This window comes from Eleutherodactylus coqui, chromosome 11 (assembly GCF_035609145.1).
Source record: "Eleutherodactylus coqui strain aEleCoq1 chromosome 11, aEleCoq1.hap1, whole genome shotgun sequence".
NCBI lineage: Eukaryota > Metazoa > Chordata > Amphibia > Anura > Eleutherodactylidae > Eleutherodactylus > Eleutherodactylus coqui.
The window spans coordinates 53,186,018-53,213,414 of NC_089847.1; the positions used below are offsets into that span (position 1 = coordinate 53,186,018).

Below are 27,397 nucleotides of genomic sequence, written 5' to 3' on the forward strand. Positions count from 1 at the left end.
TACTAACGAGGAAGAAGCTGATGAAAGCATGGCAGTATTCGGGCAGACCCATTTACTCTTGGGACCGATAGAATTTTGCCCATTTACACATACGCAGATGTTCTGCCAAAAGAAAAATAGCTTCCACAGATGATATCTTGAGTCATCTAACTGCAAAGTCCAGCTAAAGAAATCTCAAGTCTGACAAATCAGACTTTTTCTCTTTCCCCAAAGGTAAAGCTGCAGTGATTCCTGGGGACAAAGCGCTGTTTGGAGGTGAAATGCAGAAAAACATAACCTGGTGTTGTAAATAGTACATAGGCAAGAGGATAGCAAACTGGCATGCTTCTTAGCATTTAGCAGGAAGCACTTCTTCTTGAGATGGACTTTGTCAAAAATGGCGACAGTCTTGGGAAATAGCTTCGTAGAAAACGAGAAAAGCACTCCCCGTCGGGAAATCGAACCCCGGTCTCCCGCGTGACAGGCGGGGATACTCACCACTATACTAACGAGGAAGAAGCTGATGAAAGCATGGCAGTATTCGGGCAGACCCATTTACTCTTGGGACCGATAGAATTTTGCCCATTTACACATACGCAGATGTTCTGCCAAAAGAAAAATAGCTTCCACAGATGATAATTTGAGTCATCTAACTGCAAAGTCCAGCTAAAGAAATCTCAAGTCTGACAAATCAGACTTTTTCCTTTTCCCCAAAGGTAAAGCTGCAGTGATTCCTGGGGTCAAAGCGCTGTTTGGAGGTGAAATGCAGAAAAACATAACCTGGTGTTGTAAATAGTACATAGGCAAGAGGATAGCAAAGTGGCATGCTTCTTAGCATTTAGCAGGAAGCACTTCTTCTTGAGATGGACTTTGTCAAAGATGGCGACAGTCTTGGGAAATAGCTTCGTAGAAAACGAGAAAAGCACTCCCCGTCGGGAAATCGAACCCCGGTCTCCCGCGTGACAGGCGGGGATACTCACCACTATACTAACGAGGAAGAAGCTGATGAAAGCATGGCAGTATTCGGGCAGACCCATTTACTCTTGGGACCGATAGAATTTTGCCCATTTACACATACGCAGATGTTCTGCCAAAAGAAAAATAGCTTCCACAGATGATATCTTGAGTCATCTAACTGCAAAGTCCAGCTAAAGAAATCTCAAGTCTGACAAATCAGACTTTTTCTCTTTCCCCAAAGGTAAAGCTGCAGTGATTCCTGGGGACAAAGCGCTGTTTGGAGGTGAAATGCAGAAAAACATAACCTGGTGTTGTAAACAGTACATAGGCAAGAGGATAGCAAAGTGGCATGCTTCTTAGCATTTAGCAGGAAGCACTTCTTCTTGAGATGGACTTTGTCAAAGATGGCGACAGTCTTGGGAAATAGCTTCGTAGAAAACGAGAAAAGCACTCCCCGTCGGGGAATCGAACCCCGGTCTCCCGCGTGACAGGCGGGGATACTCACCACTATACTAACGAGGAAGAAGCTGATGAAAGCATGGCAGTATTCGGGCAGACCCATTTACTCTTGGGACCGATAGAATTTTGCCCATTTACACATACGCAGATGTTCTGCCAAAAGAAAAATAGCTTCCACAGATGATATCTTGAGTCATCTAACTGCAAAGTCCAGCTAAAGAAATCTCAAGTCTGACAAATCAGACTTTTTCTCTTTCCCCAAAGGTAAAGCTGCAGTGATTCCTGGGGACAAAGCGCTGTTTGGAGGTGAAATGCAGAAAAACATAACCTGGTGTTGTAAACAGTACATAGGCAAGAGGATAGCAAAGTGGCATGCTTCTTAGCATTTAGCAGGAAGCACTTCTTCTTGAGATGGACTTTGTCAAAGATGGTGACAGTCTTGGGAAATAGCTTTGTAGAAAACGAGAAAAGCACTCCCCCGTCGGGGAATCGAACCCCGGTCTCCCGCATGACTACTCGCCACTATACTAACGAGGAAGAAGCTGATGAAAGCATGGCAGTATTCGGGCAGACCCATTTACTCTTGGGACCGATAGAATTTTGCCCATTTACACATACGCAGATGTTCTGCCAAAAGAAAAATAGCTTCCACAGATGATATCTTGAGTCATCTAACTGCAAAGTCCAGCTAAAGAAATCTCAAGTCTGACAAATCAGACTTTTTCTCTTTCCCCAAAGGTAAAGCTGCAGTGATTCCTGGGGACAAAGCGCTGTTTGGAGGTGAAATGCAGAAAAACATAACCTGGTGTTGTAAATAGTACATAGGCAAGAGGATAGCAAACTGGCATGCTTCTTAGCATTTAGCAGGAAGCACTTCTTCTTGAGATGGACTTTGTCAAAAATGGCGACAGTCTTGGGAAATAGCTTCGTAGAAAACGAGAAAAGCACTCCCCGTCGGGAAATCGAACCCCGGTCTCCCGCGTGACAGGCGGGGATACTCACCACTATACTAACGAGGAAGAAGCTGATGAAAGCATGGCAGTATTCGGGCAGACCCATTTACTCTTGGGACCGATAGAATTTTGCCCATTTACACATACGCAGATGTTCTGCCAAAAGAAAAATAGCTTCCACAGATGATATCTTGAGTCATCTAACTGCAAAGTCCAGCTAAAGAAATCTCAAGTCTGACAAATCAGACTTTTTCCTTTTCCCCAAAGGTAAAGCTGCAGTGATTCCTGGGGTCAAAGCGCTGTTTGGAGGTGAAATGCAGAAAAACATAACCTGGTGTTGTAAATAGTACATAGGCAAGAGGATAGCAAAGTGGCATGCTTCTTAGCATTTAGCAGGAAGCACTTCTTCTTGAGATGGACTTTGTCAAAGATGGCGACAGTCTTGGGAAATAGCTTCGTAGAAAACGAGAAAAGCACTCCCCGTCGGGAAATCGAACCCCGGTCTCCCGCGTGACAGGCGGGGATACTCACCACTATACTAACGAGGAAGAAGCTGATGAAAGCATGGCAGTATTCGGGCAGACCCATTTACTCTTGGGACCGATAGAATTTTGCCCATTTACACATACGCAGATGTTCTGCCAAAAGAAAAATAGCTTCCACAGATGATATCTTGAGTCATCTAACTGCAAAGTCCAGCTAAAGAAATCTCAAGTCTGACAAATCAGACTTTTTCTCTTTCCCCAAAGGTAAAGCTGCAGTGATTCCTGGGGACAAAGCGCTGTTTGGAGGTGAAATGCAGAAAAACATAACCTGGTGTTGTAAACAGTACATAGGCAAGAGGATAGCAAAGTGGCATGCTTCTTAGCATTTAGCAGGAAGCACTTCTTCTTGAGATGGACTTTGTCAAAGATGGCGACAGTCTTGGGAAATAGCTTCGTAGAAAACGAGAAAAGCACTCCCCGTCGGGGAATCGAACCCCGGTCTCCCGCGTGACAGGCGGGGATACTCACCACTATACTAACGAGGAAGAAGCTGATGAAAGCATGGCAGTATTCGGGCAGACCCATTTACTCTTGGGACCGATAGAATTTTGCCCATTTACACATACGCAGATGTTCTGCCAAAAGAAAAATAGCTTCCACAGATGATATCTTGAGTCATCTAACTGCAAAGTCCAGCTAAAGAAATCTCAAGTCTGACAAATCAGACTTTTTCTCTTTCCCCAAAGGTAAAGCTGCAGTGATTCCTGGGGACAAAGCGCTGTTTGGAGGTGAAATGCAGAAAAACATAACCTGGTGTTGTAAACAGTACATAGGCAAGAGGATAGCAAAGTGGCATGCTTCTTAGCATTTAGCAGGAAGCACTTCTTCTTGAGATGGACTTTGTCAAAGATGGTGACAGTCTTGGGAAATAGCTTTGTAGAAAACGAGAAAAGCACTCCCCCGTCGGGGAATCGAACCCCGGTCTCCCGCATGACTACTCGCCACTATACTAACGAGGAAGAAGCTGATGAAAGCATGGCAGTATTCGGGCAGACCCATTTACTCTTGGGACCGATAGAATTTTGCCCATTTACACATACGCAGATGTTCTGCCAAAAGAAAAATAGCTTCCACAGATGATATCTTGAGTCATCTAACTGCAAAGTCCAGCTAAAGAAATCTCAAGTCTGACAAATCAGACTTTTTCTCTTTCCCCAAAGGTAAAGCTGCAGTGATTCCTGGGGACAAAGCGCTGTTTGGAGGTGAAATGCAGAAAAACATAACCTGGTGTTGTAAACAGTACATAGGCAAGAGGATAGCAAAGTGGCATGCTTCTTAGCATTTAGCAGGAAGCACTTCTTCTTGAGATGGACTTTGTCAAAGATGGCGACAGTCTTGGGAAATAGCTTCGTAGAAAACGAGAAAAGCACTCCCCGTCAGGGAATCGAACTCCGGTCTCCCGCGTGACAGGCGGGGATACTCACCACTATACTAACGAGGAAGAAGCTGATGAAAGCATGGCAGTATTCGGGCAGACCCATTTACTCTTGGGACCGATAGAATTTTGCCCATTTACACATATGCAGATGTTCTGCCAAAAGAAAAATAGCTTCCACAGATGATATCTTGAGTCATCTAACTGCAAAGTCCAGCTAAAGAAATCTCAAGTCTGACAAATCAGACTTTTTCTTTTTCCCCAAAGGTAAAGCTGCAGTGATTCCTGGGGACAAAGCGCTGTTTGGAGGTGAAATGCAGAAAAACATAACCTGGTGTTGTAAATAGTACATAGGCAAGAGGATAGCAAAGTGGCATGCTTCTTAGCATTTAGCAGGAAGCACTTCTTCTTGAGATGGACTTTGTCAAAGATGGCGACAGTCTTGGGAAATAGCTTCGTAGAAAACGAGAAAAGCACTCCCCGTCGGGAAATCGAACCCCGGTCTCCCGCGTGACAGGCGGGGATACTCACCACTATACTAACGAGGAAGAAGCTGATGAAAGCATGGCAGTATTCGGGCAGACCCATTTACTCTTGGGACCGATAGAATTTTGCCCATTTACACATACGCAGATGTTCTGCCAAAAGAAAAATAGCTTCCACAGATGATATCTTGAGTCATCTAACTGCAAAGTCCAGCTAAAGAAATCTCAAGTCTGACAAATCAGACTTTTTCTCTTTCCCCAAAGGTAAAGCTGCAGTGATTCCTGGGGACAAAGCGCTGTTTGGAGGTGAAATGCAGAAAAACATAACCTGGTGTTGTAAACAGTACATAGGCAAGAGGATAGCAAAGTGGCATGCTTCTTAGCATTTAGCAGGAAGCACTTCTTCTTGAGATGGACTTTGTCAAAGATGGTGACAGTCTTGGGAAATAGCTTTGTAGAAAACGAGAAAAGCACTCCCCCGTCGGGGAATCGAACCCCGGTCTCCCGCATGACTACTCGCCACTATACTAACGAGGAAGAAGCTGATGAAAGCATGGCAGTATTCGGGCAGACCCATTTACTCTTGGGACCGATAGAATTTTGCCCATTTACACATACGCAGATGTTCTGCCAAAAGAAAAATAGCTTCCACAGATGATATCTTGAGTCATCTAACTGCAAAGTCCAGCTAAAGAAATCTCAAGTCTGACAAATCAGACTTTTTCTCTTTCCCCAAAGGTAAAGCTGCAGTGATTCCTGGGGACAAAGCGCTGTTTGGAGGTGAAATGCAGAAAAACATAACCTGGTGTTGTAAATAGTACATAGGCAAGAGGATAGCAAACTGGCATGCTTCTTAGCATTTAGCAGGAAGCACTTCTTCTTGAGATGGACTTTGTCAAAAATGGCGACAGTCTTGGGAAATAGCTTCGTAGAAAACGAGAAAAGCACTCCCCGTCGGGAAATCGAACCCCGGTCTCCCGCGTGACAGGCGGGGATACTCACCACTATACTAACGAGGAAGAAGCTGATGAAAGCATGGCAGTATTCGGGCAGACCCATTTACTCTTGGGACCGATAGAATTTTGCCCATTTACACATACGCAGATGTTCTGCCAAAAGAAAAATAGCTTCCACAGATGATATCTTGAGTCATCTAACTGCAAAGTCCAGCTAAAGAAATCTCAAGTCTGACAAATCAGACTTTTTCTCTTTCCCCAAAGGTAAAGCTGCAGTGATTCCTGGGGACAAAGCGCTGTTTGGAGGTGAAATGCAGAAAAACATAACCTGGTGTTGTAAACAGTACATAGGCAAGAGGATAGCAAAGTGGCATGCTTCTTAGCATTTAGCAGGAAGCACTTCTTCTTGAGATGGACTTTGTCAAAGATGGCGACAGTCTTGGGAAATAGCTTCGTAGAAAACGAGAAAAGCACTCCCCGTCGGGGAATCGAACCCCGGTCTCCCGCGTGACAGGCGGGGATACTCACCACTATACTAACGAGGAAGAAGCTGATGAAAGCATGGCAGTATTCGGGCAGACCCATTTACTCTTGGGACCGATAGAATTTTGCCCATTTACACATACGCAGATGTTCTGCCAAAAGAAAAATAGCTTCCACAGATGATATCTTGAGTCATCTAACTGCAAAGTCCAGCTAAAGAAATCTCAAGTCTGACAAATCAGACTTTTTCTCTTTCCCCAAAGGTAAAGCTGCAGTGATTCCTGGGGACAAAGCGCTGTTTGGAGGTGAAATGCAGAAAAACATAACCTGGTGTTGTAAACAGTACATAGGCAAGAGGATAGCAAAGTGGCATGCTTCTTAGCATTTAGCAGGAAGCACTTCTTCTTGAGATGGACTTTGTCAAAGATGGTGACAGTCTTGGGAAATAGCTTTGTAGAAAACGAGAAAAGCACTCCCCCGTCGGGGAATCGAACCCCGGTCTCCCGCATGACTACTCGCCACTATACTAACGAGGAAGAAGCTGATGAAAGCATGGCAGTATTCGGGCAGACCCATTTACTCTTGGGACCGATAGAATTTTGCCCATTTACACATACGCAGATGTTCTGCCAAAAGAAAAATAGCTTCCACAGATGATATCTTGAGTCATCTAACTGCAAAGTCCAGCTAAAGAAATCTCAAGTCTGACAAATCAGACTTTTTCTCTTTCCCCAAAGGTAAAGCTGCAGTGATTCCTGGGGACAAAGCGCTGTTTGGAGGTGAAATGCAGAAAAACATAACCTGGTGTTGTAAACAGTACATAGGCAAGAGGATAGCAAAGTGGCATGCTTCTTAGCATTTAGCAGGAAGCACTTCTTCTTGAGATGGACTTTGTCAAAGATGGCGACAGTCTTGGGAAATAGCTTCGTAGAAAACGAGAAAAGCACTCCCCGTCAGGGAATCGAACTCCGGTCTCCCGCGTGACAGGCGGGGATACTCACCACTATACTAACGAGGAAGAAGCTGATGAAAGCATGGCAGTATTCGGGCAGACCCATTTACTCTTGGGACCGATAGAATTTTGCCCATTTACACATATGCAGATGTTCTGCCAAAAGAAAAATAGCTTCCACAGATGATATCTTGAGTCATCTAACTGCAAAGTCCAGCTAAAGAAATCTCAAGTCTGACAAATCAGACTTTTTCTTTTTCCCCAAAGGTAAAGCTGCAGTGATTCCTGGGGACAAAGCGCTGTTTGGAGGTGAAATGCAGAAAAACATAACCTGGTGTTGTAAATAGTACATAGGCAAGAGGATAGCAAAGTGGCATGCTTCTTAGCATTTAGCAGGAAGCACTTCTTCTTGAGATGGACTTTGTCAAAGATGGCGACAGTCTTGGGAAATAGCTTCGTAGAAAACGAGAAAAGCACTCCCCGTCGGGAAATCGAACCCCGGTCTCCCGCGTGACAGGCGGGGATACTCACCACTATACTAACGAGGAAGAAGCTGATGAAAGCATGGCAGTATTCGGGCAGACCCATTTACTCTTGGGACCGATAGAATTTTGCCCATTTACACATACGCAGATGTTCTGCCAAAAGAAAAATAGCTTCCACAGATGATATCTTGAGTCATCTAACTGCAAAGTCCAGCTAAAGAAATCTCAAGTCTGACAAATCAGACTTTTTCTCTTTCCCCAAAGGTAAAGCTGCAGTGATTCCTGGGGACAAAGCGCTGTTTGGAGGTGAAATGCAGAAAAACATAACCTGGTGTTGTAAATAGTACATAGGCAAGAGGATAGCAAACTGGCATGCTTCTTAGCATTTAGCAGGAAGCACTTCTTCTTGAGATGGACTTTGTCAAAGATGGTGACAGTCTTGGGAAATAGCTTTGTAGAAAACGAGAAAAGCACTCCCCCGTCGGGGAATCGAACCCCGGTCTCCCGCATGACTACTCGCCACTATACTAACGAGGAAGAAGCTGATGAAAGCATGGCAGTATTCGGGCAGACCCATTTACTCTTGGGACCGATAGAATTTTGCCCATTTACACATACGCAGATGTTCTGCCAAAAGAAAAATAGCTTCCACAGATGATATCTTGAGTCATCTAACTGCAAAGTCCAGCTAAAGAAATCTCAAGTCTGACAAATCAGACTTTTTCTCTTTCCCCAAAGGTAAAGCTGCAGTGATTCCTGGGGACAAAGCGCTGTTTGGAGGTGAAATGCAGAAAAACATAACCTGGTGTTGTAAATAGTACATAGGCAAGAGGATAGCAAACTGGCATGCTTCTTAGCATTTAGCAGGAAGCACTTCTTCTTGAGATGGACTTTGTCAAAAATGGCGACAGTCTTGGGAAATAGCTTCGTAGAAAACGAGAAAAGCACTCCCCGTCGGGAAATCGAACCCCGGTCTCCCGCGTGACAGGCGGGGATACTCACCACTATACTAACGAGGAAGAAGCTGATGAAAGCATGGCAGTATTCGGGCAGACCCATTTACTCTTGGGACCGATAGAATTTTGCCCATTTACACATACGCAGATGTTCTGCCAAAAGAAAAATAGCTTCCACAGATGATATCTTGAGTCATCTAACTGCAAAGTCCAGCTAAAGAAATCTCAAGTCTGACAAATCAGACTTTTTCCTTTTCCCCAAAGGTAAAGCTGCAGTGATTCCTGGGGTCAAAGCGCTGTTTGGAGGTGAAATGCAGAAAAACATAACCTGGTGTTGTAAATAGTACATAGGCAAGAGGATAGCAAAGTGGCATGCTTCTTAGCATTTAGCAGGAAGCACTTCTTCTTGAGATGGACTTTGTCAAAGATGGCGACAGTCTTGGGAAATAGCTTCGTAGAAAACGAGAAAAGCACTCCCCGTCGGGAAATCGAACCCCGGTCTCCCGCGTGACAGGCGGGGATACTCACCACTATACTAACGAGGAAGAAGCTGATGAAAGCATGGCAGTATTCGGGCAGACCCATTTACTCTTGGGACCGATAGAATTTTGCCCATTTACACATACGCAGATGTTCTGCCAAAAGAAAAATAGCTTCCACAGATGATATCTTGAGTCATCTAACTGCAAAGTCCAGCTAAAGAAATCTCAAGTCTGACAAATCAGACTTTTTCTCTTTCCCCAAAGGTAAAGCTGCAGTGATTCCTGGGGACAAAGCGCTGTTTGGAGGTGAAATGCAGAAAAACATAACCTGGTGTTGTAAACAGTACATAGGCAAGAGGATAGCAAAGTGGCATGCTTCTTAGCATTTAGCAGGAAGCACTTCTTCTTGAGATGGACTTTGTCAAAGATGGCGACAGTCTTGGGAAATAGCTTCGTAGAAAACGAGAAAAGCACTCCCCGTCGGGGAATCGAACCCCGGTCTCCCGCGTGACAGGCGGGGATACTCACCACTATACTAACGAGGAAGAAGCTGATGAAAGCATGGCAGTATTCGGGCAGACCCATTTACTCTTGGGACCGATAGAATTTTGCCCATTTACACATACGCAGATGTTCTGCCAAAAGAAAAATAGCTTCCACAGATGATATCTTGAGTCATCTAACTGCAAAGTCCAGCTAAAGAAATCTCAAGTCTGACAAATCAGACTTTTTCTCTTTCCCCAAAGGTAAAGCTGCAGTGATTCCTGGGGACAAAGCGCTGTTTGGAGGTGAAATGCAGAAAAACATAACCTGGTGTTGTAAACAGTACATAGGCAAGAGGATAGCAAAGTGGCATGCTTCTTAGCATTTAGCAGGAAGCACTTCTTCTTGAGATGGACTTTGTCAAAGATGGTGACAGTCTTGGGAAATAGCTTTGTAGAAAACGAGAAAAGCACTCCCCCGTCGGGGAATCGAACCCCGGTCTCCCGCATGACTACTCGCCACTATACTAACGAGGAAGAAGCTGATGAAAGCATGGCAGTATTCGGGCAGACCCATTTACTCTTGGGACCGATAGAATTTTGCCCATTTACACATACGCAGATGTTCTGCCAAAAGAAAAATAGCTTCCACAGATGATATCTTGAGTCATCTAACTGCAAAGTCCAGCTAAAGAAATCTCAAGTCTGACAAATCAGACTTTTTCTCTTTCCCCAAAGGTAAAGCTGCAGTGATTCCTGGGGACAAAGCGCTGTTTGGAGGTGAAATGCAGAAAAACATAACCTGGTGTTGTAAACAGTACATAGGCAAGAGGATAGCAAAGTGGCATGCTTCTTAGCATTTAGCAGGAAGCACTTCTTCTTGAGATGGACTTTGTCAAAGATGGCGACAGTCTTGGGAAATAGCTTCGTAGAAAACGAGAAAAGCACTCCCCGTCAGGGAATCGAACTCCGGTCTCCCGCGTGACAGGCGGGGATACTCACCACTATACTAACGAGGAAGAAGCTGATGAAAGCATGGCAGTATTCGGGCAGACCCATTTACTCTTGGGACCGATAGAATTTTGCCCATTTACACATATGCAGATGTTCTGCCAAAAGAAAAATAGCTTCCACAGATGATATCTTGAGTCATCTAACTGCAAAGTCCAGCTAAAGAAATCTCAAGTCTGACAAATCAGACTTTTTCTTTTTCCCCAAAGGTAAAGCTGCAGTGATTCCTGGGGACAAAGCGCTGTTTGGAGGTGAAATGCAGAAAAACATAACCTGGTGTTGTAAATAGTACATAGGCAAGAGGATAGCAAAGTGGCATGCTTCTTAGCATTTAGCAGGAAGCACTTCTTCTTGAGATGGACTTTGTCAAAGATGGCGACAGTCTTGGGAAATAGCTTCGTAGAAAACGAGAAAAGCACTCCCCGTCGGGAAATCGAACCCCGGTCTCCCGCGTGACAGGCGGGGATACTCACCACTATACTAACGAGGAAGAAGCTGATGAAAGCATGGCAGTATTCGGGCAGACCCATTTACTCTTGGGACCGATAGAATTTTGCCCATTTACACATACGCAGATGTTCTGCCAAAAGAAAAATAGCTTCCACAGATGATATCTTGAGTCATCTAACTGCAAAGTCCAGCTAAAGAAATCTCAAGTCTGACAAATCAGACTTTTTCTCTTTCCCCAAAGGTAAAGCTGCAGTGATTCCTGGGGACAAAGCGCTGTTTGGAGGTGAAATGCAGAAAAACATAACCTGGTGTTGTAAACAGTACATAGGCAAGAGGATAGCAAAGTGGCATGCTTCTTAGCATTTAGCAGGAAGCACTTCTTCTTGAGATGGACTTTGTCAAAGATGGCGACAGTCTTGGGAAATAGCTTCGTAGAAAACGAGAAAAGCACTCCCCGTCGGGAAATCGAACCCCGGTCTCCCGCGTGACAGGCGGGGATACTCACCACTATACTAACGAGGAAGAAGCTGATGAAAGCATGGCAGTATTCGGGCAGACCCATTTACTCTTGGGACCGATAGAATTTTGCCCATTTACACATACGCAGATGTTCTGCCAAAAGAAAAATAGCTTCCACAGATGATATCTTGAGTCATCTAACTGCAAAGTCCAGCTAAAGAAATCTCAAGTCTGACAAATCAGACTTTTTCTCTTTCCCCAAAGGTAAAGCTGCAGTGATTCCTGGGGACAAAGCGCTGTTTGGAGGTGAAATGCAGAAAAACATAACCTGGTGTTGTAAACAGTACATAGGCAAGAGGATAGCAAAGTGGCATGCTTCTTAGCATTTAGCAGGAAGCACTTCTTCTTGAGATGGACTTTGTCAAAGATGGCGACAGTCTTGGGAAATAGCTTCGTAGAAAACGAGAAAAGCACTCCCCGTCGGGGAATCGAACCCCGGTCTCCCGCGTGACAGGCGGGGATACTCACCACTATACTAACGAGGAAGAAGCTGATGAAAGCATGGCAGTATTCGGGCAGACCCATTTACTCTTTGGACCGATAGAATTTTGCCCATTTACACATACGCAGATGTTCTGCCAAAAGAAAAATAGCTTCCACAGATGATATCTTGAGTCATCTAACTGCAAAGTCCAGCTAAAGAAATCTCAAGTCTGACAAATCAGACTTTTTCTCTTTCCCCAAAGGTAAAGCTGCAGTGATTCCTGGGGACAAAGCGCTGTTTGGAGGTGAAATGCAGAAAAACATAACCTGGTGTTGTAAACAGTACATAGGCAAGAGGATAGCAAAGTGGCATGCTTCTTAGCATTTAGCAGGAAGCACTTCTTCTTGAGATGGACTTTGTCAAAGATGGCGACAGTCTTGGGAAATAGCTTCGTAGAAAACGAGAAAAGCACTCCCCGTCGGGAAATCGAACCCCGGTCTCCCGCGTGACAGGCGGGGATACTCACCACTATACTAACGAGGAAGAAGCTGATGAAAGCATGGCAGTATTCGGGCAGACCCATTTACTCTTGGGACCGATAGAATTTTGCCCATTTACACATATGCAGATGTTCTGCCAAAAGAAAAATAGCTTCCACAGATGATATCTTGAGTCATCTAACTGCAAAGTCCAGCTAAAGAAATCTCAAGTCTGACAAATCAGACTTTTTCTTTTTCCCCAAAGGTAAAGCTGCAGTGATTCCTGGGGACAAAGCGCTGTTTGGAGGTGAAATGCAGAAAAACATAACCTGGTGTTGTAAATAGTACATAGGCAAGAGGATAGCAAAGTGGCATGCTTCTTAGCATTTAGCAGGAAGCACTTCTTCTTGAGATGGACTTTGTCAAAGATGGCGACAGTCTTGGGAAATAGCTTCGTAGAAAACGAGAAAAGCACTCCCCGTCGGGAAATCGAACCCCGGTCTCCCGCGTGACAGGCGGGGATACTCACCACTATACTAACGAGGAAGAAGCTGATGAAAGCATGGCAGTATTCGGGCAGACCCATTTACTCTTGGGACCGATAGAATTTTGCCCATTTACACATACGCAGATGTTCTGCCAAAAGAAAAATAGCTTCCACAGATGATATCTTGAGTCATCTAACTGCAAAGTCCAGCTAAAGAAATCTCAAGTCTGACAAATCAGACTTTTTCTCTTTCCCCAAAGGTAAAGCTGCAGTGATTCCTGGGGACAAAGCGCTGTTTGGAGGTGAAATGCAGAAAAACATAACCTGGTGTTGTAAACAGTACATAGGCAAGAGGATAGCAAAGTGGCATGCTTCTTAGCATTTAGCAGGAAGCACTTCTTCTTGAGATGGACTTTGTCAAAGATGGCGACAGTCTTGGGAAATAGCTTCGTAGAAAACCACTCCCCGTCGGGGAATCGAACCCCGGTCTCCCGCGTGACAGGCGGGGATACTCACCACTATACTAACGAGGAAGAAGCTGATGAAAGCATGGCAGTATTCGGGCAGACCCATTTACTCTTGGGACCGATAGAATTTTGCCCATTTACACATACGCAGATGTTCTGCCAAAAGAAAAATAGCTTCCACAGATGAGACTTTTTCTCTTTCCCCAAAGGTAAAGCTGCAGTGATTCCTGGGGACAAAGCGCTGTTTGGAGGTGAAATGCAGAAAAACATAACCTGGTGTTGTAAATAGTACATAGGCAAGAGGATAGTAAACTGGCATGCTTCTTAGCATTTAGCAGGAAGCACTTCTTCTTGAGATGGACTTTGTCAAAAATGGCGACAGTCTTGGGAAATAGCTTCGTAGAAAACGAGAAAAGCACTCCCCGTCGGGAAATCGAACCCCGGTCTCCCGCGTGACAGGCGGGGATACTCACCACTATACTAACGAGGAAAAAGCTGATGAAAGCATGGCCGTATTCGGGCAGACCCATTTACTCTTGGGACCGATAGAATTTTGCCCATTTACACATACGCAGATGTTCTGCCAAAAGAAAAATAGCTTCCACAGATGATATCTTGAGTCATCTAACTGCAAAGTCCAGCTAAAGAAATCTCAAGTCTGACAAATCAGACTTTTTCTCTTTCCCCAAAGGTAAAGCTGCAGTGATTCCTGGGGACAAAGCGCTGTTTGGAGGTGAAATGCAGAAAAACATAACCTGGTGTTGTAAATAGTACATAGGCAAGAGGATAGTAAACTGGCATGCTTCTTAGCATTTAGCAGGAAGCACTTCTTCTTGAGATGGACTTTGTCAAAAATGGCGACAGTCTTGGGAAATAGCTTCGTAGAAAACGAGAAAAGCACTCCCCGTCGGGAAATCGAACCCCGGTCTCCCGCGTGACAGGCGGGGATACTCACCACTATACTAACGAGGAAGAAGCTGATGAAAGCATGGCAGTATTCGGGCAGACCCATTTACTCTTGGGACCGATAGAATTTTGCCCATTTACACATACGCAGATGTTCTGCCAAAAGAAAAATAGCTTCCACAGATGATATCTTGAGTCATCTAACTGCAAAGTCCAGCTAAAGAAATCTCAAGTCTGACAAATCAGACTTTTTCTCTTTCCCCAAAGGTAAAGCTGCAGTGATTTCTGGGGACAAAGCGCTGTTTGGAGGTGAAATGCAGAAAAACATAACCTGGTGTTGTAAACAGTACATAGGCAAGAGGATAGCAAAGTGGCATGCTTCTTAGCATTTAGCAGGAAGCACTTCTTCTTGAGATGGACTTTGTCAAAGATGGTGACAGTCTTGGGAAATAGCTTTGTAGAAAACGAGAAAAGCACTCCCCGTCGGGGAATCGAACCCCGGTCTCCCGCATGACTACTCGCCACTATACTAACGAGGAAGTAGCTGATGAAAGCATGGCAGTATTCGGGCAGACCCATTTACTCTTGGGACCGATAGAATTTTGCCCATTTACACATACGCAGATGTTCTGCCAAAAGAAAAATAGCTTCCACAGATGATATCTTGAGTCATCTAACTGCAAAGTCCAGCTAAAGAAATCTCAAGTCTGACAAATCAGACTTTTTCTCTTTCCCCAAAGGTAAAGCTGCAGTGATTCCTGGGGACAAAGCGCTGTTTGGAGGTGAAATGCAGAAAAACATAACCTGGTGTTGTAAACAGTACATAGGCAAGAGGATAGCAAAGTGGCATGCTTCTTAGCATTTAGCAGGAAGCACTTCTTCTTGAGATGGACTTTGTCAAAGATGGCGACAGTCTTGGGAAATAGCTTCGTAGAAAACCACTCCCCGTCGGGGAATCGAACCCCGGTCTCCCGCGTGACAGGCGGGGATACTCACCACTATACTAACGAGGAAGAAGCTGATGAAAGCATGGCAGTATTCGGGCAGACCCATTTACTCTTGGGACCGATAGAATTTTGCCCATTTACACATACGCAGATGTTCTGCCAAAAGAAAAATAGCTTCCACAGATGATATCTTGAGTCATCTAACTGCAAAGTCCAGCTAAAGAAATCTCAAGTCTGACAAATCAGACTTTTTCTCTTTCCCCAAAGGTAAAGCTGCAGTGATTCCTGGGGACAAAGCGCTGTTTGGAGGTGAAATGCAGAAAAACATAACCTGGTGTTGTAAACAGTACATAGGCAAGAGGATAGCAAAGTGGCATGCTTCTTAGCATTTAGCAGGAAGCACTTCTTCTTGAGATGGACTTTGTCAAAGATGGTGACAGTCTTGGGAAATAGCTTTGTAGAAAACGAGAAAAGCACTCCCCGTCGGGGAATCGAACCCCGGTCTCCCGCGTGACAGGCGGGGATACTCACCACTATACTAACGAGGAAAAAGCTTATGAAATCATGGCCGTATTCGGGCAGACCCATTTACTCTTGGGACTGATAGAATTTTGCCCATTTATACATACGCAGATGTTCTGCCAAAAGAAAAATAGCTTCCACAGATGATATCTTGAGTCATCTAACTGCAAAGTCCAGCTAAAGAAATCTCAAGTCTGACAAATCAGACTTTTTCTCTTTCCCCAAAGGTAAAGCTGCAGTGATTCCTGGGGACAAAGCGCTGTTTGGAGGTGAAATGCAGAAAAACATAACCTGGTGTTGTAAACAGTACATAGGCAAGAGGATAGCAAAGTGGCATGCTTCTTAGCATTTAGCAGGAAGCACTTCTTCTTGAGATGGACTTTGTCAAAGATGGCGACAGTCTTGGGAAATAGCTTTGTAGAAAACGAGAAAAGCACTCCCCGTCGGGGAATCGAACCCCGGTCTCCCGCGTGACAGGCGGGGATACTCACCACTATACTAACGAGGAACAAGCTGATGAAAGCATGGCAGTATTCGGGCAGACCCATTTACTCTTGGGACCGATAGAATTTTGCCCATTTACACATACGCAGATGTTCTGCCAAAAGAAAAATAGCTTCCACAGATGATATCTTGAGTCATCTAACTGCAAAGTCCAGCTAAAGAAATCTCAAGTCTGACAAATCAGACTTTTTCTCTTTCCCCAAAGGTAAAGCTGCAGTGATTCCTGGGGACAAAGCGCTGTTTGGAGGTGAAATGCAGAAAAACATAACCTGGTGTTGTAAATAGTACATAGGCAAGAGGATAGTAAACTGGCATGCTTCTTAGCATTTAGCAGGAAGCACTTCTTCTTGAGATGGACTTTGTCAAAAATGGCGACAGTCTTGGGAAATAGCTTCGTAGAAAACGAGAAAAGCACTCCCCGTCGGGAAATCGAACCCCGGTCTCCCGCGTGACAGGCGGGGATACTCACCACTATACTAACGAGGAAGAAGCTGATGAAAGCATGGCAGTATTCGGGCAGACCCATTTACTCTTGGGACCGATAGAATTTTGCCCATTTACACATATGCAGATGTTCTGCCAAAAGAAAAATAGCTTCCACAGATGATATCTTGAGTCATCTAACTGCAAAGTCCAGCTAAAGAAATCTCAAGTCTGACAAATCAGACTTTTTCTCTTTCCCCAAAGGTAAAGCTGCAGTGATTCCTGGGGACAAAGCGCTGTTTGGAGGTGAAATGCAGAAAAACATAACCTGGTGTTGTAAACAGTACATAGGCAAGAGGATAGCAAAGTGGCATGCTTCTTAGCATTTAGCAGGAAGCACTTCTTCTTGAGATGGACTTTGTCAAAGATGGCGACAGTCTTGGGAAATAGCTTTGTAGAAAACGAGAAAAGCACTCCCCGTCGGGGAATCGAACCCCGGTCTCCCGCGTGACAGGCGGGGATACTCACCACTATACTAACGAGGAAGAAGCTGATGAAAGCATGGCAGTATTCGGGCAGACCCATTTACTCTTGGGACCGATAGAATTTTGCCCATATTCGCAGATGTTCTGCCAAAAGAAAAATTGCTTCCACAGATGATATCTTGAGTCATCTAACTGCAAAGTCCAGCTAAAGAAATCTCAAGTCTGACAAATCAGACTTTTTCTCTTTCCCCAAAGGTAAAGCTGCAGTGATTCCTGGGGACAAAGCGCTGTTTGGAGGTGAAATGCAGAAAAACATAACCTGGTGTTGTAAACAGTACATAGGCAAGAGGATAGCAAAGTGCCATGCTTCTTAGCATTTAGCAGGAAGCACTTCTTCTTGAGATGGACTTTGTCAAAGATGGTGACAGTCTTGGGAAATAGCTTTGTAGAAAACGAGAAAAGCACCCCCCGTCGGGGAATCGAACCCCGGTCTCCCGCGTGACAGGCGGGGATACTCACCACTATACTAACGAGGAAGAAGCTGATGAAAGCATGGCAGTATTCGGGCAGACCCATTTACTCTTGGGACCGATAGAATTTTGCCCATTTACACATACGCAGATGTTCTGCCAAAAGAAAAATAGCTTCCACAGATGATATCTTGAGTCATCTAACTGCAAAGTCCAGCTAAAGAAATCTCAAGTCTGACAAATCAGACTTTTTCCTTTTCCCCAAAGGTAAAGCTGCAGTGATTCCTGGGGACAAAGCGCTGTTTGGAGGTGAAATGCAGAAAAACATAACCTGGTGTTGTAAATAGTACATAGGCAAGAGGATAGCAAAGTGGCATGCTTCTTAGCATTTAGCAGGAAGCACTTCTTCTTGAGATGGACTTTGTCAAAGATGGCGACAGTCTTGGGAAATAGCTTCGTAGAAAACGAGAAAAGCACTCCCCGTCGGGAAATCGAACCCCGGTCTCCCGCGTGACAGGCGGGGATACTCACCACTATACTAACGAGGAAGAAGCTGATGAAAGCATGGCAGTATTCGGGCAGACCCATTTACTCTTGGGACCGATAGAATTTTGCCCATTTACACATACGCAGATGTTCTGCCAAAAGAAAAATAGCTTCCACAGATGATATCTTGAGTCATCTAACTGCAAAGTCCAGCTAAAGAAATCTCAAGTCTGACAAATCAGACTTTTTCTCTTTCCCCAAAGGTAAAGCTGCAGTGATTCCTGGGGACAAAGCGCTGTTTGGAGGTGAAATGCAGAAAAACATAACCTGGTGTTGTAAATAGTACATAGGCAAGAGGATAGCAAACTGGCATGCTTCTTAGCATTTAGCAGGAAGCACTTCTTCTTGAGATGGACTTTGTCAAAGATAGCGACAGTCTTGGGAAATAGCTTCGTAGAAAACGAGAAAAGCACTCCCCGTCGGGAAATCGAACCCCGGTCTCCCGCGTGACAGGCGGGGATACTCACCACTATACTAACGAGGAAGAAGCTGATGAAAGCATGGCAGTATTCGGGCAGACCCATTTACTCTTGGGACCGATAGAATTTTGCCCATTTACACATACGCAGATGTTCTGCCAAAAGAAAAATAGCTTCCACAGATGATATCTTGAGTCATCTAACTGCAAAGTCCAGCTAAAGAAATCTCAAGTCTGACAAATCAGACTTTTTCTCTTTCCCCAAAGGTAAAGCTGCAGTGATTCCTGGGGACAAAGCGCTGTTTGGAGGTGAAATGCAGAAAAACATAACCTGGTGTTGTAAACAGTACATAGGCAAGAGGATAGCAAAGTGGCATGCTTCTTAGCATTTAGCAGGAAGCACTTCTTCTTGAGATGGACTTTGTCAAAGATGGCGACAGTCTTGGGAAATAGCTTCGTAGAAAACGAGAAAAGCACTCCCCGTCGGGGAATCGAACCCCGGTCTCCCGCGTGACAGGCGGGGATACTCACCACTATACTAACGAGGAAGAAGCTGATGAAAGCATGGCCGTATTCGGGCAGACCCATTTACTCTTGGGACCGATAGAATTTTGCCCATTTACACATACGCAGATGTTCTGCCAAAAGAAAAATAGCTTCCACAGATGATATCTTGAGTCATCTAACTGCAAAGTCCAGCTAAAGAAATCTCAAGTCTGACAAATCAGACTTTTTCTCTTTCCCCAAAGGTAAAGCTGCAGTGATTCCTGGGGACAAAGCGCTGTTTGAAGGTGAAATGCAGAAAAACATAACCTGGTGTTGTAAACAGTACATAGGCAAGAGGATAGCAAAGTGGCATGCTTCTTAGCATTTAGCAGGAAGCACTTCTTCTTGAGATGGACTTTGTCAAAGATGGTGACAGTCTTGGGAAATAGCTTTGTAGAAAACGAGAAAAGCACTCCCCGTCAGGGAATCGAACCCCGGTCTCCCGCATGACTACTCGCCACTATACTAACGAGGAAGAAGCTGATGAAAGCATGGCAGTATTCGGGCAGACCCATTTACTCTTGGGACCGATAGAATTTTGCCCATTTACACATACGCAGATGTTCTGCCAAAAGAAAAATAGCTTCCACAGATGATATCTTGAGTCATCTAACTGCAAAGTCCAGCTAAAGAAATCTCAAGTCTGACAAATCAGACTTTTTCTCTTTCCCCAAAGGTAAAGCTGCAGTGATTCCTGGGGACAAAGCGCTGTTTGGAGGTGAAATGCAGAAAAACATAAGCTGGTGTTGTAAACAGTACATAGGCAAGAGGATAGCAAAGTGGCATGCTTCTTAGCATTTAGCAGGAAGCACTTCTTCTTGAGATGGACTTTGTCAAAGATGGCGACAGTCTTGGGAAATAGCTTCGTAGAAAACGAGAAAAGCACTCCCCGTCAGGGAATCGAACCCCGGTCTCCCGCGTGACAGGCGGGGATACTCACCACTATACTAACGAGGAAGAAGCTGATGAAAGCATGGCAGTATTCGGGCAGACCCATTTACTCTTGGGACCGATAGAATTTTGCCCATTTACACATATGCAGATGTTCTGCCAAAAGAAAAATAGCTTCCACAGATGATATCTTGAGTCATCTAACTGCAAAGTCCAGCTAAAGAAATCTCAAGTCTGACAAATCAGACTTTTTCTTTTTCCCCAAAGGTGAAGCTGCAGTGATTCCTGGGGACAAAGCGCTGTTTGGAGGTGAAATGCAGAAAAACATAACCTGGTGTTGTAAATAGTACATAGGCAAGAGGATAGCAAAGTGGCATGCTTCTTAGCATTTAGCAGGAAGCACTTCTTCTTGAGATGGACTTTGTCAAAGATGGCGACAGTCTTGGGAAATAGCTTCGTAGAAAACGAGAAAAGCACTCCCCGTCGGGAAATCGAACCCCGGTCTCCCGCGTGACAGGCGGGGATACTCACCACTATACTAACGAGGAAGAAGCTGATGAAAGCATGGCAGTATTCGGGCAGACCCATTTACTCTTGGGACCGATAGAATTTTGCCCATTTACACATACGCAGATGTTCTGCCAAAAGAAAAATAGCTTCCACAGATGATATCTTGAGTCATCTAACTGCAAAGTCCAGCTAAAGAAATCTCAAGTCTGACAAATCAGACTTTTTCTCTTTCCCCAAAGGTAAAGCTGCAGTGATTCCTGGGGACAAAGCGCTGTTTGGAGGTGAAATGCAGAAAAACATAACCTGGTGTTGTAAATAGTACATAGGCAAGAGGATAGCAAAATGGCATGCTTCTTAGCATTTAGCAGGAAGCACTTCTTCTTGAGATGGACTTTGTCAAAGATGGCGACAGTCTTGGGAAATAGCTTCGTAGAAAACGAGAAAAGCACTCCCCGTCGGGGAATCGAACCCCGGTCTCCCGCGTGACTACTCGCCACTATACTAACGAGGAAGAAGCTGATGAAAGCATGGCAGTATTCGGGCAGACCCATTTTCTCTTGGGACCGATAGAATTTTGCCCATTTACACATACGCAGATGTTCTGCCAAAAGAAAAATAGCTTCCACAGATGATATCTTGAGTCATCTAACTGCAAAGTCCAGCTAAAGAAATCTCAAGTCTGACAAATCAGACTTTTTCCTTTTCCCCAAAGGTAAAGCTGCAGTGATTCCTGGGGACAAAGCGCTGTTTGGAGGTGAAATGCAGAAAAACATAACCTGGTGTTGTAAATAGTACATAGGCAAGAGGATAGCAAAGTGGCATGCTTCTTAGCATTTAGCAGGAAGCACTTCTTCTTGAGATGGACTTTGTCAAAGATGGCGACAGTCTTGGGAAATAGCTTCGTAGAAAACCACTCCCCGTCGGGAAATCGAACCCCGGTCTCCCGCGTGACAGGCGGGGATACTCACCACTATACTAACGAGGAAGAAGCTGATGAAAGCATGGCAGTATTCGGGCAGACCCATTTACTCTTGGGACCGATAGAATTTTGCCCATTTACACATACGCAGATGTTCTGCCAAAAGAAAAATAGCTTCCACAGATGATATCTTGAGTCATCTAACTGCAAAGTCCAGCTAAAGAAATCTCAAGTCTGACAAATCAGACTTTTTCTCTTTCCCCAAAGGTAAAGCTGCAGTGATTCCTGGGGACAAAGCGCTGTTTGGAGGTGAAATGCAGAAAAACATAACCTGGTGTTGTAAACAGTACATATGCAAGAGGATAGCAAAGTGGCATGCTTCTTAGCATTTAGCAGGAAGCACTTCTTCTTGAGATGGACTTTGTCAAAGATGGTGACAGTCTTGGGAAATAGCTTTGTAGAAAACGAGAAAAGCACTCCCCGTCGGGGAATCGAACCCCGGTCTCCCGCGTGACTACTCGCCACTATACTAACGAGGAAGAAGCTGATGAAAGCATGGCAGTATTCGGGCAGACCCATTTACTCTTGGGACCGATAGAATTTTGCCCATTTACACATACGCAGATGTTCTGCCAAAAGAAAAATAGCTTCCACAGATGATATCTTGAGTCATCTAACTGCAAAGTCCAGCTAAAGAAATCTCAAGTCTGACAAATCAGACTTTTTCTCTTTCCCCAAAGGTAAAGCTGCAGTGATTCCTGGGGACAAAGCGCTGTTTGGAGGTGAAATGCAGAAAAACATAACCTGGTGTTGTAAACAGTACATAGGCAAGAGGATAGCAAAATGGCATGCTTCTTAGCATTTAGCAGGAAGCACTTCTTCTTGAGATGGACTTTGTCAAAGATGGCGACAGTCTTGGGAAATAGCTTCGTAGAAAACGAGAAAAGCACTCCCCGTCGGGGAATCGAACCCCAGTCTCCCGCGTGACAGGCGGGGATACTCACCACTATACTAACGAGGAAGAAGCTGATGAAAGCATGGCCGTATTCGGGCAGACCCATTTACTCTTGGGACCGATAGAATTTTGCCCATTTACACATACGCAGATGTTCTGCCAAAAGAAAAATAGCTTTCACAGATGATATCTTGAGTCATCTAACTGCAAAGTCCAGCTAAAGAAATCTCAAGTCTGACAAATCAGACTTTTTCCTTTTCCGCAAAGGTAAAGCTGCAGTGATTCCTGGGGACAAAGCGCTGTTTGAAGGTGAAATGCAGAAAAACATAACCTGGTGTTGTAAATAGTACATAGGCAAGAGGATAGCAAAGTGGCATGCTTCTTAGCATTTAGCAGGAAGCACTTCATCTTGAGATGGACTTTGTCAAAGATGGCGACAGTCTTGGGAAATAGCTTCGTAGAAAACGAGAAAAGCACTCCCCGTCGAGGAATCGAACCCCGGTCTCCCGCGTGACAGGCGGGGATACTCACCACTATACTAACGAGGAAGAAGCTGATGAAAGCATGGCAGTATTCGGGTAGACCCATTTACTCTTGGGACCGATAGAATTTTGCCCATTTACACATACGCAGATGTTCTGCCAAAAGAAAAATAGCTTCCACAGATGATATCTTGAGTCATCTAACTGCAAAGTCCAGCTAAAGAAATCTCAAGTCTGACAAATCAGACTTTTTCCTTTTCCCCAAAGGTAAAGCTGCAGTGATTCCTGGGGACAAAGCGCTGTTTGGAGGTGAAATGCAGAAAAACATAACCTGGTGTTGTAAATAGTACATAGGCAAGAGGATAGCAAACTGGCATGCTTCTTAGCATTTAGCAGGAAGCACTTCTTCTTGAGATGGACTTTGTCAAAGATGGCGACAGTCTTGGGAAATAGCTTCGTAGAAAACGAGAAAAGCACTCCCCGTCGGGGAATCGAACCCCGGTCTCCCGCGTGACAGGCGGGGATACTCACCACTATACTAACGAGGAAGAAGCTGATGAAAGCATGGCAGTATTCGGGTAGACCCATTTACTCTTGGGACCGATAGAATTTTGCCCATTTACACATACGCAGATGTTCTGCCAAAAGAAAAATAGCTTCCACAGATGATATCTTGAGTCATCTAACTGCAAAGTCCAGCTAAAGAAATCTCAAGTCTGACAAATCAGACTTTTTCCTTTTCCCCAAAGGTAAAGCTGCAGTGATTCCTGGGGACAAAGCGCTGTTTGGAGGTGAAATGCAGAAAAACATAACCTGGTGTTGTAAATAGTACATAGGCAAGAGGATAGCAAAGTGGCATGCTTCTTAGCATTTAGCAGGAAGCACTTCTTCTTGAGATGGACTTTGTCAAAGATGGCGACAGTCTTGGGAAATAGCTTCGTAGAAAACGAGAAAAGCACTCCCCGTCGGGGAATCGAACCCCGGTCTCCCGCGTGACAGGCGGGGATACTCACCACTATACTAACGAGGAAGAAGCTGATGAAAGCATGGCAGTATTCGGGCGGACCCATTTACTCTTGGGACCGATAGAATTTTGCCCATTTACACATACGCAGATGTTCTGCCAAAAGAAAAATAGCTTCCACAGATGATATCTTGAGTCATCTAACTGCAAAGTCCAGCTAAAGAAATCTCAAGTCTGACAAATCAGACTTTTTCTCTTTCCCCAAAGGTAAAGCTGCAGTGATTCCTGGGGACAAAGCGCTGTTTGGAGGTGAAATGCAGAAAAACATAACCTGGTGTTGTAAATAGTACATAGGCAAGAGGATAGCAAAGTGGCATGCTTCTTAGCATTTAGCACTTCTTCTTGAGATGGACTTTGTCAAAGATGGCGACAGTCTTGGGAAATAGCTTCGTAGAAAACGAGAAAAGCACTCCCCGTCGGGGAATCGAACCCCAGTCTCCCGCGTGACAGGCGGGGATACTCACCTCTATACTAACGAGGAAGAAGCTGATGAAAGCATGGCAGTATTCGGGCAGACCCATTTACTCTTGGGACCGATAGAATTTTGCCCATTTACACATACGCAGATGTTCTGCCAAAAGAAAAATAGCTTCCACAGATGATATCTTGAGTCATCTAACTGCAAAGTCCAGCTAAAGAAATCTCAAGTCTGACAAATCAGACTTTTTCCTTTTCCCCAAAGGTAAAGCTGCAGTGATTCCTGGGGACAAAGCGCTGTTTGGAGGTGAAATGCAGAAAAACATAACCTGGTGTTGTAAATAGTACATAGGCAAGAGGATAGCAAACTGGCATGCTTCTTAGCATTTAGCAGGAAGCACTTCTTCTTGAGATGGACTTTGTCAAAGATGGCGACAGTCTTGGGAAATAGCTTCGTAGAAAACGAGAAAAGCACTCCCCGTCGGGGAATCGAACCCCGGTCTCCCGCGTGACAGGCGGGGATACTCACCACTATACTAACGAGGAAGAAGCTGATGAAAGCATGGCAGTATTCGGGTAGACCCATTTACTCTTGGGACCGATAGAATTTTGCCCATTTACACATACGCAGATGTTCTGCCAAAAGAAAAATAGCTTCCACAGATGATATCTTGAGTCATCTAACTGCAAAGTCCAGCTAAAGAAATCTCAAGTCTGACAAATCAGACTTTTTCCTTTTCCCCAAAGGTAAAGCTGCAGTGATTCCTGGGGACAAAGCGCTGTTTGGAGGTGAAATGCAGAAAAACATAACCTGGTGTTGTAAATAGTACATAGGCAAGAGGATAGCAAAGTGGCATGCTTCTTAGCATTTAGCAGGAAGCACTTCTTCTTGAGATGGACTTTGTCAAAGATGGCGACAGTCTTGGGAAATAGCTTCGTAGAAAACGAGAAAAGCACTCCCCGTCGGGGAATCGAACCCCGGTCTCCCGCGTGACAGGCGGGGATACTCACCACTATACTAACGAGGAAGAAGCTGATGAAAGCATGGCAGTATTCGGGCGGACCCATTTACTCTTGGGACCGATAGAATTTTGCCCATTTACACATACGCAGATGTTCTGCCAAAAGAAAAATAGCTTCCACAGATGATATCTTGAGTCATCTAACTGCAAAGTCCAGCTAAAGAAATCTCAAGTCTGACAAATCAGACTTTTTCTCTTTCCCCAAAGGTAAAGCTGCAGTGATTCCTGGGGACAAAGCGCTGTTTGGAGGTGAAATGCAGAAAAACATAACCTGGTGTTGTAAATAGTACATAGGCAAGAGGATAGCAAAGTGGCATGCTTCTTAGCATTTAGCACTTCTTCTTGAGATGGACTTTGTCAAAGATGGCGACAGTCTTGGGAAATAGCTTCGTAGAAAACGAGAAAAGCACTCCCCGTCGGGGAATCGAACCCCAGTCTCCCGCGTGACAGGCGGGGATACTCACCTCTATACTAACGAGGAAGAAGCTGATGAAAGCATGGCAGTATTCGGGCAGACCCATTTACTCTTGGGACCGATAGAATTTTGCCCATTTACACATACGCAGATGTTCTGCCAAAAGAAAAATAGCTTCCACAGATGATATCTTGAGTCATCTAACTGCAAAGTCCAGCTAAAGAAATCTCAAGTCTGACAAATCAGACTTTTTCCTTTTCCCCAAAGGTAAAGCTGCAGTGATTCCTGGGGACAAAGCGCTGTTTGGAGGTGAAATGCAGAAAAACATAACCTGGTGTTGTAAATAGTACATAGGCAAGAGGATAGCAAAGTGGCATGCTTCTTAGCATTTAGCAGGAAGCACTTCTTCTTGAGATGGACTTTGTCAAAGATGGCGACAGTCTTGGGAAATAGCTTCGTAGAAAACGAGAAAAGCACTCCCCGTCGGGGAATCGAACCCCGGTCTCCCGCGTGACAGGCGGGGATACTCACCACTATACTAACGAGGAAGAAGCTGATGAAAGCATGGCAGTATTCGGGCGGACCCATTTACTCTTGGGACCGATAGAATTTTGCCCATTTACACATACGCAGATGTTCTGCCAAAAGAAAAATAGCTTCCACAGATGATATCTTGAGTCATCTAACTGCAAAGTCCAGCTAAAGAAATCTCAAGTCTGACAAATCAGACTTTTTCTCTTTCCCCAAAGGTAAAGCTGCAGTGATTCCTGGGGACAAAGCGCTGTTTGGAGGTGAAATGCAGAAAAACATAACCTGGTGTTGTAAATAGTACATAGGCAAGAGGATAGCAAAGTGGCATGCTTCTTAGCATTTAGCACTTCTTCTTGAGATGGACTTTGTCAAAGATGGCGACAGTCTTGGGAAATAGCTTCGCAGAAAACGAGAAAAGCACTCCCCGTCGGGGAATCGAACCCCGGTCTCCCGCGTGACAGGCGGGGATACTCACCACTATACTAACGAGGAAGAAGCTGATGAAAGCATGGCAGTATTCGGGCAGACCCATTTACTCTTGGGACCGATAGAATTTTGCCCATTTACACATACGCAGATGTTCTGCCAAAAGAAAAATAGCTTCCACAGATGATATCTTGAGTCATCTAACTGCAAAGTCCAGCTAAAGAAATCTCAAGTCTGACAAATCAGACTTTTTTCTTTTCCCCAAAGGTAAAGCTGCAGTGATTCCTGGGGACAAAGCGCTGTTTGGAGGTGAAATGCAGAAAAACATAACCTGGTGTTGTAAATAGTACATAGGCAAGAGGATAGCAAAGTGGCATGCTTCTTAGCATTTAGCACTTCTTCTTGAGATGGACTTTGTCAAAGATGGCGACAGTCTTGGGAAATAGCTTCGTAGAAAACGAGAAAAGCACTCCCCGTCGGGGAATCGAACCCCGGTCTCCCGCGTGACAGGCGGGGATACTCACCACTATACTAACGAGGAAGAAGCTGATGAAAGCATGGCAGTATTCGGGCGGACCCATTTACTCTTGGGACCGATAGAATTTTGCCCATTTACACATACGCAGATGTTCTGCCAAAAGAAAAATAGCTT

The 27,397-nt window shown here is 44.7% G+C and overlaps 18 non-coding genes across 18 annotated transcripts; all 18 read right to left on the reverse strand.

Moving 5' to 3' along the window:
- Window positions 1–1,386: 1,386 nt before the first annotated feature.
- TRNAD-GUC (transfer RNA aspartic acid (anticodon GUC)) lies at window positions 1,387–1,458 on the reverse strand. Its single transcript has one exon. It is a non-coding gene; the product is annotated as a tRNA-Asp (tRNA).
- Window positions 1,459–3,306: 1,848 nt separating this feature from the next.
- On the reverse strand, window positions 3,307–3,378 carry TRNAD-GUC (transfer RNA aspartic acid (anticodon GUC)). Its single transcript has one exon. It is a non-coding gene; the product is annotated as a tRNA-Asp (tRNA).
- A 2,804-nt stretch (window positions 3,379–6,182) lies between these two features.
- Window positions 6,183–6,254, reverse strand: TRNAD-GUC (transfer RNA aspartic acid (anticodon GUC)). Its single transcript has one exon. It is a non-coding gene; the product is annotated as a tRNA-Asp (tRNA).
- Window positions 6,255–9,540: 3,286 nt separating this feature from the next.
- TRNAD-GUC (transfer RNA aspartic acid (anticodon GUC)) lies at window positions 9,541–9,612 on the reverse strand. Its single transcript has one exon. It is a non-coding gene; the product is annotated as a tRNA-Asp (tRNA).
- Window positions 9,613–11,942: 2,330 nt separating this feature from the next.
- Window positions 11,943–12,014, reverse strand: TRNAD-GUC (transfer RNA aspartic acid (anticodon GUC)). Its single transcript has one exon. It is a non-coding gene; the product is annotated as a tRNA-Asp (tRNA).
- A 1,366-nt stretch (window positions 12,015–13,380) lies between these two features.
- On the reverse strand, window positions 13,381–13,452 carry TRNAD-GUC (transfer RNA aspartic acid (anticodon GUC)). The gene has a single exon. It is a non-coding gene; the product is annotated as a tRNA-Asp (tRNA).
- A 1,781-nt stretch (window positions 13,453–15,233) lies between these two features.
- TRNAD-GUC (transfer RNA aspartic acid (anticodon GUC)) lies at window positions 15,234–15,305 on the reverse strand. The gene has a single exon. It is a non-coding gene; the product is annotated as a tRNA-Asp (tRNA).
- Window positions 15,306–15,715: 410 nt separating this feature from the next.
- TRNAD-GUC (transfer RNA aspartic acid (anticodon GUC)) lies at window positions 15,716–15,787 on the reverse strand. The gene has a single exon. It is a non-coding gene; the product is annotated as a tRNA-Asp (tRNA).
- A 410-nt stretch (window positions 15,788–16,197) lies between these two features.
- Window positions 16,198–16,269, reverse strand: TRNAD-GUC (transfer RNA aspartic acid (anticodon GUC)). Its single transcript has one exon. It is a non-coding gene; the product is annotated as a tRNA-Asp (tRNA).
- Window positions 16,270–17,161: 892 nt separating this feature from the next.
- On the reverse strand, window positions 17,162–17,233 carry TRNAD-GUC (transfer RNA aspartic acid (anticodon GUC)). The gene has a single exon. It is a non-coding gene; the product is annotated as a tRNA-Asp (tRNA).
- A 1,850-nt stretch (window positions 17,234–19,083) lies between these two features.
- Window positions 19,084–19,155, reverse strand: TRNAD-GUC (transfer RNA aspartic acid (anticodon GUC)). The gene has a single exon. It is a non-coding gene; the product is annotated as a tRNA-Asp (tRNA).
- Window positions 19,156–23,386: 4,231 nt separating this feature from the next.
- Window positions 23,387–23,458, reverse strand: TRNAD-GUC (transfer RNA aspartic acid (anticodon GUC)). Its single transcript has one exon. It is a non-coding gene; the product is annotated as a tRNA-Asp (tRNA).
- Window positions 23,459–23,868: 410 nt separating this feature from the next.
- TRNAD-GUC (transfer RNA aspartic acid (anticodon GUC)) lies at window positions 23,869–23,940 on the reverse strand. The gene has a single exon. It is a non-coding gene; the product is annotated as a tRNA-Asp (tRNA).
- An 885-nt stretch (window positions 23,941–24,825) lies between these two features.
- TRNAD-GUC (transfer RNA aspartic acid (anticodon GUC)) lies at window positions 24,826–24,897 on the reverse strand. The gene has a single exon. It is a non-coding gene; the product is annotated as a tRNA-Asp (tRNA).
- A 410-nt stretch (window positions 24,898–25,307) lies between these two features.
- TRNAD-GUC (transfer RNA aspartic acid (anticodon GUC)) lies at window positions 25,308–25,379 on the reverse strand. The gene has a single exon. It is a non-coding gene; the product is annotated as a tRNA-Asp (tRNA).
- An 885-nt stretch (window positions 25,380–26,264) lies between these two features.
- TRNAD-GUC (transfer RNA aspartic acid (anticodon GUC)) lies at window positions 26,265–26,336 on the reverse strand. Its single transcript has one exon. It is a non-coding gene; the product is annotated as a tRNA-Asp (tRNA).
- A 403-nt stretch (window positions 26,337–26,739) lies between these two features.
- TRNAD-GUC (transfer RNA aspartic acid (anticodon GUC)) lies at window positions 26,740–26,811 on the reverse strand. Its single transcript has one exon. It is a non-coding gene; the product is annotated as a tRNA-Asp (tRNA).
- Window positions 26,812–27,214: 403 nt separating this feature from the next.
- Window positions 27,215–27,286, reverse strand: TRNAD-GUC (transfer RNA aspartic acid (anticodon GUC)). The gene has a single exon. It is a non-coding gene; the product is annotated as a tRNA-Asp (tRNA).
- Between the last annotated feature and the right edge of the window lie 111 nt (window positions 27,287–27,397).